The sequence below is a fragment of the Pseudochaenichthys georgianus genome, chromosome 19, assembly GCF_902827115.2.
Source record: "Pseudochaenichthys georgianus chromosome 19, fPseGeo1.2, whole genome shotgun sequence".
Classification (NCBI taxonomy): Eukaryota; Metazoa; Chordata; class Actinopteri; order Perciformes; family Channichthyidae; genus Pseudochaenichthys; species Pseudochaenichthys georgianus.
This window is the reverse complement of record NC_047521.1, coordinates 21,437,354-21,453,177: the sequence shown is the minus strand read 5'-3', so window position 1 is coordinate 21,453,177 and position 15,824 is coordinate 21,437,354.

Genomic DNA, 15,824 nt, shown 5'->3' with positions numbered 1-15,824 from the left:
GAAGTTAAAATCACTACCTACAGTACCTGTGCTAGGAATGGACTACATGCTTTGCTTGCTGAAGAGATATTAATAACACAGGTTAAGATGTTTTACTATGTCGGATGATGGATGGATGGACGGACGGACAGATTCTAATGTCTGAATAAGTCATAAAAAGTAAGATGGACAAGCCCTTCATAAAAAAGTTTAGTTAAAGGTGAGGTAGGTAATTTTGGAGAAACCACCTCGAGTGCGCTAGAATTTGAAAATACACAGCCGGAAAAAATCTGCCACTTCCTTACAGAGCCCCTCCTCCAACACACACGAACGCGCACATGACCAATGAGGGCACGAGATAAGTTTGTGCACAGATGGAAGGCTGACAGGCAGGTAGGCCATCCAGTTATTTTAGCCGGGCCGGCTAAAATGATTGGTCGTGCTTTTTACAGTACTACGGCTTCCACAGATGACATTTTTTTTTTTTTAATGGGTTTTTTGTCAAAGCACTTAAGATATTCATTGCTATCAGGAATATAACAAAAAGTGTATCTGGAGCCGGTTTCTCAAACTTACCTACCCCACCTTTAATTATAGCTATAAATGTCTTGAAAAAATTCCCCAAGTGATTCAAGTAACCAATTCTTCTTGGGGTGGATTCATGGAGGTGTTATGCAACTTAAAACACACACAGAAGCTTTGTACTACTATTAACTATGTTATACCCCCAGTAACATCCCTGCTAACCTATTACAAATCATGCTGTAGTATATTTTTATTTCTCTCTTTCACTACCAGGCAGCAACAGGATTTTATTCATCTCACCTATAAGTCTCGCAATAAGACTTGCAACGATGATGAAAGTCATGTCAGTCACCAAGCATGTGAGGTAGAGTATGTGCAACTTCAACAGCGCTTTGGCACAATGTTGAAATGTTACATCTTCACTATTGTCATGTTAATGAAAATGCTAAATGGAGTGCATTTTTAAAGCACTTTTCATGTCTTGGCGCCTACTCAAAGCACTTTGAAACACAAGCCAGCATTTACCCGTTCACTCACACATTCATAAACTAATTGCAGAAGCTACCATGCAAAGTGCGACAGGAGACACACACACACACACACACACACACACAAACTGTTTATGATTAATAACTGACATTATTTCCTTTGCAAACTCAAAAATATCATTATATACAACTCAAGGTTAAATTCCTAGACCGCCTTAACCACATCACTTTGTTTGCTAGATAGCGTTTTCCAACAATTATTATGGGAACAAAGAAGGAAGTCAGGTGTAGTATTATAAATACCGAACTAAACATATGGAATAGTCATGTGTTTAGAACTTGTGCCGTAACAGAACGTGAAATATAAATGTCATGGCGTATCAGACGTCATTGGCTGATGTATGACGCATGACACTTACTTAGCCACTTAAACTGCAGTTGCCGTTGTTTTCCTCTAACATAAACATCTCAGAAGAACACTTGTCCTCATTACAGTGACACACACACACAGCCTGTTCTGATGGAAGCCAACCACTGTTTCTGTTTTTGCTCTTGTCTGATATCCAGCAGGCCGCACTCCATGATTCATTATGCGGCAGTTCAGTTGGATTTGAACTGCGCTGTGTGACGCTCGTCATTGTCATCGTTGTATGGAGAGTGATTAAGCTGCTGCGGCTCCTGCATTATTTGCGTGTGTTTGTGTGTGGAGGCAGAATGTTTCAACGTGAGAAGAGTGCTCCTCCTGTGGTGGTGGCGACACCTCAACACGAGTATCTTTTAGATGAGCGTACCAAAGCTCCCATTTATCTGACGCTAGCAACACACACATGCAGATATAGAGAGCTAACGGGAATCATAACATTTGTTACTTTTTTTTTTTTTAAATTAAAATAATAATAATAAGTGGCGACCCTTTTTCGTTTTTGATTGTTTGTTATGTGGATTTGTAGTATTTGTGTTACTGTATGTTCAATAAAGGTGTATTTTTGCTAAATCTTGAGACATTGCCTGTATGTACTGGCAGGGCCGATTTTTGACATAGTGACGTAAGTGATGAAAGTGGGGGATGTTGGCTTATCAAGTGCCCGCAGCTCACAGCCAAAGTGCGAGCGTGGGAGCGAGAGAAAGAGAGAGGGAGAGAGAGAGAGGGCGCACCGGTACCGGCGCTGTTGTTATTAGAATCTGGTGCTAGCTGGGCTAATGGATATAAGAATATAGATGTTTCTACAACCATGGTGGAAGAGAGCTCTCCTGTCAGACTGAGAGGCTCAGTGGGGTAAAGGACTCTCTGAGTGTTTATATAGTTAATTGTAGTCCAAGTTATCTCAGTGGGTCTCAAACAAATATGTGTTTACAAATTATGTAAACACATATTTCCAAGGCACTCCTTTATAATTATTAGGATAAATAAAAACAGGTTTGAAATCATTCCAATGTATACTATGGGACAGTAAACCAAAAATATCGTTTAAAGTTGGTGAGATACAAAAATATGCATTAATTAATTAATTTTAACTGGTCAAATAAGATATGAATGAACAACAAAAATAAAATAAGTTACATTTATTTTTTATTGGCTATGGTAGGTTATTGGTTATGTTCACATACTTGATTATTAAAATGTAAACCGATCTTTTTCATATGGGTGTTTTAGAGTTGTACCCCCTAAATCAGGTCTCTAGTAATTGTGTGCTCAAAGTGCACCAGATTGAAGCATTTTACTTTAAAATGTTCAAAAACATCTTCCTGGGGGGGCATACCCCCGGACCCCCCTAGAGGATGTGACGTCCACCCCCCAATTCAAACATGTTCATACAATACTGAATACATTTGAAGCCATTTTGACGTATATGACCTATGTCAATACGTTTCTGTTTTTGTAGTGTATTTGTCTTTTGTAGAGATTTTTCATTTATTCTTTATATATAAAATCTCGCCTAGGGCAGCAAATTGGCTAGAACCGGCCCTGGTACTAGGCCTCAAGAGCCTTTCTTGTGCTGGCAGACACATAGAAACAAATTGGCGGGGCACACTTCGCACGCGCACACACTAAAAAATTCCACGCGCTCGGCGCTCACATTATGCTGAGCCCTCCAGGGAAACACTGGACACACACACGCATACAACACAAATACACACATCCGTTCTCTGTGATCAAGCAAAAAATCTTCTCAGCGCACAAGCGTATAGCATTTAGGTCATTGATGCGTAGTGATGGGCGCAATATAAAAGGAACTGAATTGTGACAGATGAAAGAAACGGGCCGAGTAGGAAAAAAACTGATCTGACGTCAGTATCATGAGGCCAAAACCCTTGAACTATGACTTTGCAATGAAGCTTCAAGTGCTCCCTCAGAGAGGTACTTCATGGATGAAGTGTGTATTTCACACTGAGCCTGTGTGTTTCACAGGACTACAGAAGGGGTGTTTACTGTTAAAGGAAGCATAGAGCGGTGCAGTGATGACGTACTTGTGTAGGTCGATCTGAAAGTTGGCATCTCAAGGGCTCCTTAAAAAGAAACAAATGGGATTTGGGAATACTGCAGAAAACACCACCTTTATCAGTTGAAGCATAAATACAAAATGAAATAGCATTTCATCGCGCTTGCATAACCACAACCTCAAACTCTGATGCAAATAGCATTATTTAGTCACTTTGTAGCGAAAGCCTTTTTTTTTGGAACCCTTAATTATTCACGACTGGGTTAAAGAATGTTATGTTATAGAAGAAAATACGAAAATCTTGTAAGAGAATAGGAGAGAGACGGACCTTATTTCAGGCGTCCAACCAAAATGTAAATCAAAAACCTGTTGAGTTTGAGACAAGCAAACTAAAAGGCTAACTCACTTCTTGGTTTAGAACTCACTCCTTAACCAACATGTTGAGAGCTAGAGCACCCATGAATCGTCTCCACAAATATGTCCGCAGTGTAAAGAGCTCAAAGTATTAATCACGCAGCCCTGCATTCAGTCTGACAGCTCAGTCCCAGGTGACCAATTAAAGCCCTTCTGGTTACCTGCTCTCTGCACCAGATAGTATTTACTCAGCTTGTCTGTGTAAAGATTAGGAATACATATCTTTACACCTAAAGACAAACACTTTCATCTGTTTGCTTGCAGTAAAAGCCACACAAAAGCAAGCAAGTGCCTGATAATGTATATGACAACGACACAAACAGCAGCCTAAGTGAGCTTTACCTGTACCTACTCTGTTAGTTGACATCCTTTTCCTTCTCCTTTATCCACACTTACTGACCCTGTACAGTAAGTCACATAGGGTTTCCGAGGAGTCTGATTTCTAGATGACAGCTTTCTAACATCAGCCTTGTGCCTCTGGTTTTCCTGAAGTGCTTTGTACAATGCCATTACAGACGGTGGCCATTTCCTTTTCAACTAGCTTAGACCTCAATTTCCCCGTACAGATTCCTTCAAAGGTTGTGTGTGAATAAATCCAAAGCTGGCCCTCATCAGATTTCTGCCAGCTTAACCTCAAGTGCAAGTAATTCAATCCGTTGAAACAGGGACTGGTACATTTGCTCTGGCCAGCTGTACAGTCACATGATTCTGATGTGAGCAGAGACAAAGGAGACATTAATGAGATATTAAAGCTGCTGCGTGACGGCCATCTTCTTTTATTTGTTGGCTGTATCTTAAGCTTCGTTGAGGCTCATGAGAAAGACATCATGTCAGTTTTTAAGACTTGTCAGGCTGAAAGCTTTACTGCTACTACTGTATCCAGTGAAAACTGACCCTAACAATGATCACACAGCTCCATCAGTCACAAGAAACTCAGCACGGCTTAAATCCAGGACAGCATGATGATGATGAGACTTTTAGTGTGGCCAAGGGAACATGAATCACAAGTTTGCACACATTTCAGTTCCAACTTCGACAAATTAAAAGATAAAACTAAAGAAAGGTTCAACTTCTCTCTAGTTTATTCACATTCCTGACGAGAGTTATCAATTTGATCAGGTAATGGAAAAAAATGATTTAAATTTGATTTTGTAGTCAATTTTGTAAGGACATTTTAAACAATAGGGACTCAGATTTTTCTCTCGATGAAAGACTCCAGTAAGGAGTGTAATAAAAGATATGCACTCTTGATTAAATGTCATTCATTGTCCCATTTGTGGACAGAGAGATGCATTATTGAAACAACGTGCAAAAAGACAGCGGTATGGTTTCCCAAAGGAGAAATAGTTTGAGTGTTCTTTCCTTTAAGTATGACATTTTGGCCAGTGTGACATTTAAATCAAGACAAAAAAAAACACCCTTTAGAGGCAGTTTACAGTAGCGTTGTAAAATGATGTAGTTACGAGAGTCACCATTGAATTAACATGAAGATAATAACATGATTCACTCTGTGCACTCAGCTTTTCACAGTATAACTAATGGTTGTGTCACCCTCTAGTGGCTGAACTCCTGACACTCAATTCACCACGCACATCCGAACCGTCCTCATCATTATGCCCGGCCTTATCTTATCTAGGCTGAGTCCACAGAATGCTAATTTGAATGCATTGATTGTCAAACAATGACTGGTTCTGCCTTAAGCTTCCTATCTGAAGCAGACAAACCCTATTACAATTGTGTTGATGAGTATAACAAATAGTGTGTGTTTATGTGTCGGTGTGTGACTGTGTGTACTTGGACACAAAAAGAGGGAGTAAGAACAAACCATGACACACGATGTCCCAAATTGACATGAGATACACTCACACACTCCACTGTGGACGTCATCACATTGGGACTGTGGCACAGTGTGTCCAACAACACGGAGGGTGTGTGCACGCATGCACTGTGTGTACAACTATTTGTAGTTGCACTTGCCTGCAGGTGCGACTTTCCCTGATGCCATGACTCACCATGAGTCACAGTCTCGAATGGAGAGTGGAGTTGCGCAAGTCAGGATCTTAAGCAGCCGGTCGCAACCTCACCATTAGAGAGGGGGAGTCACGTTGGCATAGAAGCCGGGGGCGTTGGATAATGACGAAGGTGATTCAACAATCACTGGTGCGTCACAGTGCATAACACATGGCGGGGGGGGGCAGTGCTGAAATACCGTAAATGAAAAGTTACAGTTGACAGGTCGGGGAGGAGCGAGAAGGAGGAAGGAAAAGACTCGGGTATGAATTATACATCCACTTCCGCCGGTGAGAGACAGGTATAATGAAAGACAAGAAGTGGGTGATTCACAGTAGAATATTGAGCCATAGATAAACACACACACACACACACACAGAGACACAATGCCAGACCTGTTTCTGCTATCTGCAGAATGTGCAGAGAAGAAGAGGAGAGGACGTGCAACAGAGCCAATAAGATACAACTCCCCACAGCTCTTATCACACTCGGCCACAGCACCACGCACACAGAGGGAAGGGATGTATATGCTTAAGGGAGGCAGGGAAAGGAGAAAAGTGGGTTTGGAGAATAACAACAAACAATGAAAGTTGAGTTTGAGACCGACACAAAGCTAGATTTAGATTAGATAAGCTGTATTGATCTCAAATTTGGAAATTGTTAGATGGATGAATGACGATAAAGTCAGCCAATAATGGGAAATGTATATTATTACATATTATTCGGATATTTACTATTAATACAAAGACAAAATCCTTTCATTGATACAACAAGTGCAGTGTCTATCCAGTCTGATAGAGGAAGACAACACTGGAGAGAAATACAGAGGAATTATTTTTAATGTACTTTACTTTTTCCTATGTTAACGACAATGGTGTCAGCTGGAGTTTGTTAAGTCAGAGATATGGAATATTAAGTTTTCCATCTGGGACCACTACACCTTTGCCCTTCTTATCATTCTGTGTGCATCAACAGGTTTTGAACAAAACAAAATAAAAAGCACTTGCATACTAACTAAGCACTTACATACTAGCAGAGCACTTCTATACTAACAAAGGACTGGCTTATCTAAAGCCAGTTGAGTAGCACTTGTAATAGGTTGGGCTCTATGAAACCTGATGTACTTATATGATTCTGTTTTCTTCAAGTTTGTATCTTCTTGGTCGAATGCACATATTGTAAGTCGCTTTGGATAAAAGCGTCAGCTAAATGAAATGTAATTTAATGAACTACTCTTTAAATTGCAAAATAATCATTTTATTTATCAGTATACTATAAGAGGCACATTTTTATCGGTATCTGCTGAAAAAAAATCCATATTGTGTATCCCTTACAGATAGATATGGAAAGACAATCAGACTATATTAAGTGTAGCAGTGTTGATTGTTATTGTTCCCTCACAAAGGAGGTCTAGAGGTATGTAGGGTTAGATAAATCAGCTGCCCATCCCCCACAGCACACAGGCAGATTGGTTACTGCTCCTCTGTGGCATCACATCCAGGCTTTTTGTATTATTCTGCTGACTAGCTAGCTTCTTAGAAAGAGGGAGACATTGAGTAAAACATATTTGTGTTCAGCAGTGTGTGTATTTATGTGCCTCTGAACTGAAGGATTTGCTTGTGCAAATTCATGATGGTATATTTTGATTTCTTGCCACACTGTGACTTTAAGATTGAATGTGTTACTCTTAAATTCCAGAAACTCCATTCATCTAATCACACATTTGGTTTTTGCTGAAAAAAAAGGAAAAGGAAATACCAGGCTTTCAAAATGCCCAGACATGTTGGGCTGTAAACCTTCAAGCACCTCATCAACCTGTCTTATCAAAACAGTGAGAGACAAGTAGGTGAAATACACAGCATCTGCCGTGTCTCTGCCAGAAGAGGTGTCCATAAAGAACAGTGCGGCTGGGCTTGTTTTGAATTGAAGTCCATGCGTTGTTCTTCAAACAGACAGTCTTACAGTCTTGCTTCTCTTTAAATGTCCTCACCTCATGCAAACCCTGAATAACAAACCGTCTAACAAGTACTTCTAAATCAGAGTCTTTAAAGTTCTGCCTTCAAAATGTATATTAGAAAACAAACAAATCAATGAAATGACTGGCTGGAGGCACGCATTATTTCTGCAAGACATATTTTACAATATCCAGGAGACACAACGGGCTAATAAATCTGCAATATATATGGCTGAAAATGCGTCTGCAGTCCCAATGCTATGCTCACAACAGGAGCGTGGGCGACAACAGTTCCAGGAAGCCCCAAAATAGAGACAGGAAGTTCATTCAGTAAACACAATAAAACATGTTAACGCTCTGTGTAAAAGCGCCTGTCAAAAAACACAAATAAAAGAATCGCTCTTACTCCATGAGTTGCTCCATTCCAGCACCCCGGGGCTCCGCTGGATTTGGGTCGGTGGTCCTCCTCTTACAGTGTGACCCCTGGCTCTCATACACCTACAAATATGTGGGAGAGAGAGAAGTGATGAATGATCAGGTGGGGCGTGCTATCTCTCCTTCATTCATCATAATCATTACTCATTTTAAAAGCGGAGGTTTCATTGATGTTTCGGGATATGTACAGGAAGTCCCATCACTCAAACCAAAGGCTTGTCTTTTGTCCATCCTCTATGTCCGTCCCCCTCCCTCTGTCTCTTTAAGGGCCTCTGCAGGCCCCTCAGAAGGTGTTGAGTTTCAAAGTTGTTGTCATACGATGTGATTTATGATGAAGAAACAGAGCTATCCCTGGTTTCTCTTTCCTGTATACATGTATTCACAATTACTATGCCGGATCTATGTACTTCGACATCTAAAGAAAATGTAAGAAACACGAAAGCAAATGCAGATTCAGTGAAAAACATAAGTATTGGATTGACTTAATCCACTTTCGTCAACAATTTCCAATAAACTGAGTTGTGTTAGACCTCATTTAATACACTTATTAACATGGCAATAACCGACCCATGTAAACCCAACTTTCCTACATGAGCTAATTTAACATTTTATGGTCCATTTGGATTGTGTTAATAGGTCAGTGGTCAGCTAGCTAAGAAGATTACCCAATTCAAACTCAACTCTATTTAGTAAGATCAACTAAACTATACTTTTATAAACGATACAAATAAAGTTTCTTCCCACCACTGCATTTTATTTTATTTACCTGGTTTTCATTGTTATAATTTGAGTCATTTTAAGTGGACTTTATAAACCTTTTTTTTATAGTTTCATAAATAAGAATCTGGTGATTCATCAGAATATTTGTAGAATGATCACAGTCTCCATTTTTGTCAACTCATCCCAAATGAAGGTCCTATTTGACTCTCATTGTATTATGTCTGATTAATGTACCTTATATTATCTTCTTCTTCTGGCGTCTAACGTTGGTTCAATTGAATATGCAGGGTAGACACTTTCTGTTTAAGAACAAATTCAACACGCCAATACTTTTTTAATCATCGCCCATGAACCTCTTTTCCTCCCATAACACTGGCCTATTTCCCACCCGAGGAAACGCCATGAATCTAATGAATATTATTTATGTTAATGCGAGCTAATTATGCAGAGCTGCTGCACCTGGATAAACTGTGTATGGGTGGTGACACTTCTCTCGCCCCGAGCCTGCGTGTTAATTAAGCAGAACATCTGGCGAGGAGGGGAACACACCGCCGAGTCGATCCGACGGGACCCTCCCTTCATCCAGAGTGTTTTGGACAGTGAACTTCACTTACATTTGGGATGCGCGTATCTGTTTGGGCCAAGAACTGTTCAAAAATGATAAGCAGCCAATCCCAGCTCTCACTGAATTGTTCATCCTGGCACAGAAAATACAGCGCAGGCTTTTTAATGTGTGAGGTGCATCGTGAGGAATGCGAACCGAGGCACCTTTCTTTGACATGCTTCTACATTGTTTATCTACGTGGTCCGGGCTGTACAAAAACACTGACTTATGCCCTAATTATTACGTGTATTGATGTATCAAAATGAATTGATCCGACAGTTTTTTTAACAAAGTACTTTGCTACATAATCTCCTGAAATGTACGATGACCTACTATTTTCTACATCATCTCATTGTACATTAAATGTCTTTATTTCTTTGAGTTTTTTTAATATACAAAATAAACAAAGATAAGCATTTTCAAGACATGCCATAATGTTTTTCCAAGACTTGATTTTTTTCAAACTTCTTAGATTGTTGTTTTAATAATCTATTCATCGTTAAGGAAATCTTTGCCTTAGCTACTTTGACTGAAGTGAGACGTCAACAAAAGGAAAAGTAGTGTTTTATTTTTTCCACTGCGAAAATTATTATCGTTTTTTAGAAACCAGAACGATGTTGCAATCATAGAGTCAACGAACTATTCTAAACTCAGACTGATATGTTTTGGAATGAGTCTTTTAGGCTAAATCTGACCGTAACAAGTAGATACATTTTTTGAGCTAAATGACCTTGGGATGGTCTTAATCCTCTTCTGGGAAAGTGGCCGATACAGTTTTTGGAAACCGTGTCCCAGAATGGCAAAGTTTGCAACAGACTGACAACCGGACAAAGAGACTTGTACCAACTGCTCACAGCTAAAAAGGCCAACAATACATCAAACAGCGGGGATAAAAGAGAGAATAGTTACAGTCACTCGTGTCCCAGCTTTTCATATGCTGCGGTTCTATCTAGGTCTCTATTCACTTCTTAACAGTGGCTACATGTTGATCGTCACAAGCTTAAAGGTCATCATTTAAAACAGAATTATAAAAAGGGTATCCAACACATTCTTCATGTTCCTCCTTTCATATATCAGGACTGTAACTACCTTCTCTCCATCACCAAAGTCACACACATTCACGCTCAGCTTCCAACTAGTCATGCATACTAATCTGCGCTGTAACTTAGAGCAGTGGCCAGCCACTGCCTGCCTGTCCCATCAAACATTCATAAGCAACAGATGTATCTTTGATGTATGCTTGTTCGCTTTGCCCCATGTGCATGATTGTTTGAATGGATGTGTGAGAGTGTGTGATGTGATGTGTGTGTGATGTGATGTGTGTGTGATGTGTGTGTGATGTGTGTGTGATGTGATGTGTGTGTGATGTGTGTCTCTGTAAGTGTGCTCCCAGGCCCTGCGGGTAGAAGCCAGAGTGAGGAGATGCGGCTGCATGCCCCCGCACAGGAGCAGACATAAATCCACGGCAGGACAAATAATCGATGCAGCGATATGTTGCCATACATTAACTTTAAATGCATTATTCATATGACTGGAAGCAATGCCATGACTCTATTTATAGCTATAAAACATACAGTATACGTTTTATAGTCTCTATATTAATTTAGTATTTTAAGTTTCGTTCACAAGATTATATCCACAGTTTCGTTAGACTGAAAGTGGAATTTCTAATAATGTATTTTAATATTGATTCTAAATGTATATTGTATAGAAATAATACATAATAGGGCTAGGCAACATGTTATGGTCTACAATCATAGATCACCATATAAGTCATTTCATATCTCAATAATAATAATAATATATATCACGATAAAGCAAGTTTTCTTTCTTATTTTATGAAAATAACTTCATGAATAACACATATTAAAGGCTCATTTTGTATACCCCTGTGTGAATTAAATACATGGAAATGAGTACTGTAGTACAACAATATTTGAAAGGAAGAGAGTATTAAATATCGATGGGTTTTGGACTGTTATTCGTACAATTTAAAGAGATCAGGAACAGTTGATTAATCAAGCCTTCTTTAACGGAATAAAAGTGATTTACTACTTATTTGACAGCTTGGAGGCACTGACTTTTAATTTCCAAGGTTGATCAAATATATAAGTTGTACAAAAATATTAGAGACAATAAGATGTATAGAAACAAATATAGGAAGCGTATTGAGTTTGGTATAGATTTGTTTGTATTTGTTCTTTTGGCCACCCGGCGTTTTATGCATGGGTATTTTGCTTGCTCTGCGATTAATGAAGGCTATGGCACTGGTCCATGAGACTCATCTTTTAGCACCTTGACTCGTGAAAACTTCCCTTGCATTATATTGTAAAAAAGATATCATGAGTCACCAGAGGTGAGAGCTTATGCTGCTCGTCATATGCCACACTCGTGCCTAAGGCTGCCTCATTTGGTCCGTCCCCGTGTGTGTGCGGTAACATCTGTAATGATATAAATAAAGCCCCCTCTCACGAGTCCATGACCATGTGAAGTGACCCTCACCCCCCCCTTCCCATCATCTCTCCACACATGCACTGTGGCTTATGAAAAATACGACACACATTTCTGTCCCTCATGCAATCCTTCCCCCCCAAAGGCATATTTTTCCTTTGTCCCCTAAGACAATTGTGTTACTCACTCTCACTGTGGAAGCCTGTCATTTCCACATGTGTGTTGGCCGTAAAACAGCAAAGAGCCGACTAAAAGCATCCTTTTCCTGACTAGCAGGGTCACAATTTGTCTCATATAAACACAGGACACACCTTAGCCCAACAGTTTGCACATATCCGTCTGACCTCCTTACCTCCCAAAGTGCTCTTCTTTCCACCGACACAGGATACCAATGCATAAAACTAGCAAAGCTGTCTGACCTTTTTTGATAATTCCATAAAGAGAAGTAAAAGAGATTAACATAACTCTCAGTGTGGTTTTGTTTCAGACATTTTCTGTTACAAGTAAAGTCCTGCATTCAAAATGTTACTGATGTAAAAGTACAAAAGTATTAGCATCAAAAAGACTTAAGACACTTAAAGAACCAAAAATAAAAGTACTAGTTATGTAAAGTGGCCCATTAAATTATGCATTAAAGTGTTTTCAAAGCTTGTAAAGGTGCAGCAAGTTTTAATGTATTTGTATTCTGCAGGGTAGCTTGTTAAATGAACTCCATGTGTCATATTGATATAATTCAAATAATTAAATCAACATTTGAAAAGTGACTAAAGGTATTATTATTATTATATATAAAAGGTTTTTATAAATGTAGTGGGGTAAAAGTACACGAATTAACGAATTACCTCTAAATTGTAGTGTGGTAGAAGTACAAAGCCCCTCAAAATGTTACTTAAGTCCAGTGAATGTACAAGTTACTTTACCCCACTGTCCTTCTAACCCCCTTACCTCCCAAAGTGCTCTTCTTTCCACTGACACGGGATACCAAGGCATACAACTAGAAAAGCTGTCTGTCTTTTTTTTTAAATATATTTTCACAAAGAGTAGTAAAGGTGAGTAACGTGACTCTCACTGTGGTCTTATTTCAAAGATTCAGTGAACTTTAAGGGAGTTTATGTAGCTTGAGAAAGTCTTAAAAGAAGCTGAACACTGAGGCTGGTGTCTTTTGTGTTTCTCAACGTGCCTCGCGCTGGGTTTCCCTAGCATTGTCATGACAACAGTGTGTACGCACCGACACTAGCCGTTGAAAACAATACACCCACGAAGATTTTTGGCTAGCTAGCAAACTTCTGAAAAGTTAGCCCCAAGCGTACAACAACAGAAAAGTCGCGACTGACATGATATAAGTTCGCCCTAGCGACGAACAAGTGCACAAGTGCCTAGTGGAGACAAAAGCAGTGTGTAAAGATGCATTCATTCACATACCTTCCTGACGAATAAATCCTCCTTTCCTTCGCGGACCGTGTTAGCTAACCGCGCCAACTTCACTTTTGTTGCGTTGCTAAAAAGTGTGTCACACCGGTATTAACATGTCCTTCTCCTGTAGACTCTGTGGACACTTGTAGCCTTACTGCTCGACATGTGAGGTAGTGAGAACACCGTCCAGCACTAACTTCCTCCGCCCAGAGATTCATTCTCTGCTGCTCTGTCTGCTTCTATCAAAGGATGCTTTGCTCCGCCTCACTCAGCCCTGCAGATAAATCACTGAGATCCGGGAGATTTATAGGTTGTGTGTCTCATGGGATGGCAGGATGTATTTTTCCCAAAAGCATGTTCGAGGATATTACTGAGATTTATAGGCTAACTTTTTTTTTATTTGTCAACCTTTAACCCTCATTACTCCAACACATATAATATAACTAGCCTACCTACTGGATAAAACTGTAAGAAACAATCATAACAGAAATGGTAAATTAATAGTTCAAAATCTAATCAAAGTTATATTGCACTTTTCATACACAAAGGTAACTCGAAGTGCTTCACAAACCAAGCTTTGGGATTAAAAAGAACACTTAATACTAACGAAGGACTGAATAAATAAGGAATAAAATAATCATTAAAACAAATACAAATAATAAAAAGGAATAAAATACAATTAGAATAAAATAAGAATGAAATACAATTCAGTTAAAAATCTCTTTAAAAAAACGAGTAATGACATAACTGATAATAGTACTGTCATTTGAAAAGATGAATTATCAGTTTAGGGTTAATTTGCATATCGTGTAAAACAGAAACAGACTAAGCCTATGGACTAAGCACATGAGTAAATCCCAATTTGTGTAAATTAGGTTCTATGCCGGCAAACATGAACTCATTACATATCGTTAATTAAAATGTCATAGTTTTGGTCTGGGGTTTCCCAGGACTTTAATTTGGGTATTATTTTTCGAAGCAATCATTAAAACAGATAAAGAAATCAATAATATGATGAACAACTTGATTTTGAATTGTTGTGATATAAAGCACGTTAGATGTGACAAAAGGTATAGCTCTAGGGTTTGCTGTTCCCAAATGGGATTAAGGCTAAAGTAACTGTAACTCGCATGGAATCGAGTCACCTAACACAAACCCTAGGTTCATTTAATTTTTTTATAAATGGTTTGTACATTTGAACACATTCATGTGAATTCTTGCAAATTATCTTAATAGGAGATTAATAGGTATTTAGGCTCCACTCTGCAATCTCATTATTGAAGTAGGCCTATATGACCCTGTTGATATTGGCCTAATCCTTTGAATTTCCCCAGTTCAAACAACCCGGGTGACACCGGCATTAACTAAAATAATCCAGAGTAGACTCACTGAATGTTTCACATGCTACTCTTTACCCTAATGAAGTTTAGATTTCACACATGGTTTTAAAGAACAGCAGGCAGTTGAATTTGGTAAACAGAGTGACGTATTAAAATAAAATTCTCTATAAATGATCTTGTTGACAGGTTTCTTGTTGGTTTATACACTTTTCTTGAAGGAATCTGAAAATATTAACTTAAAATATGTTAAAGAGAGTTCTCAACCATGATGGATCATGAATAAACTTGAATTAGGCTCATTCTTTGTTTGTAGTTTGCTGAAAAATGAATAAAGGGGGAACAAATTACTTAACAGACTAACCCACATAATCTTTAACATTACAATATCATCTACACTAGTGAAGGCATGCTGTAGCTCAAAGTTTAAACAATGTATACACTCAATAAGTTAAATGCACCAATTGATACAAAAACAAAAGTTAATGAGAGTATTACAGGAATTTAAAAACTTTAGATTTTGTATTATCAAGTTTACAAGGCAACATGCTTTAATTAAAGCGGCATTTGACTTGCATGCATACACCAAGGCGTACAAGTCGATGTGTGGCCTGGAACTGTGGTTAATAGAGTACACAGTATACAGCAAACAATGCCCCAGCCCCTTGATGACATTGTGCACAAAAGCAGTGGCCATAATAGTTATTCTACAATAGGTCAAACTTATTTTCTATTTACAATTTTAGCTGCAGTTTGAGTGCTCCAAAGCAATCACACATTTTAGATCAATGGATCAAAGTAACTCCATTTTCTCAAATAGTACTTACAGCATAAATTACAGCTGTCAGGGAAATGATGTTTCCAAAAGCAGCAGCAATAGCAATCATTGAGTAACTGCACTACTTGAAGTGTGATAATATATAATATATAATATGTCTGTACAGACAAATTCATCCAAACCTGAAAAATTGAGACAGATAAATCCATAGTGCACACAAAAAACTGCAGATGAAAATGTGCCTCCATGGCTTTTTATGGCACATTTACATGATG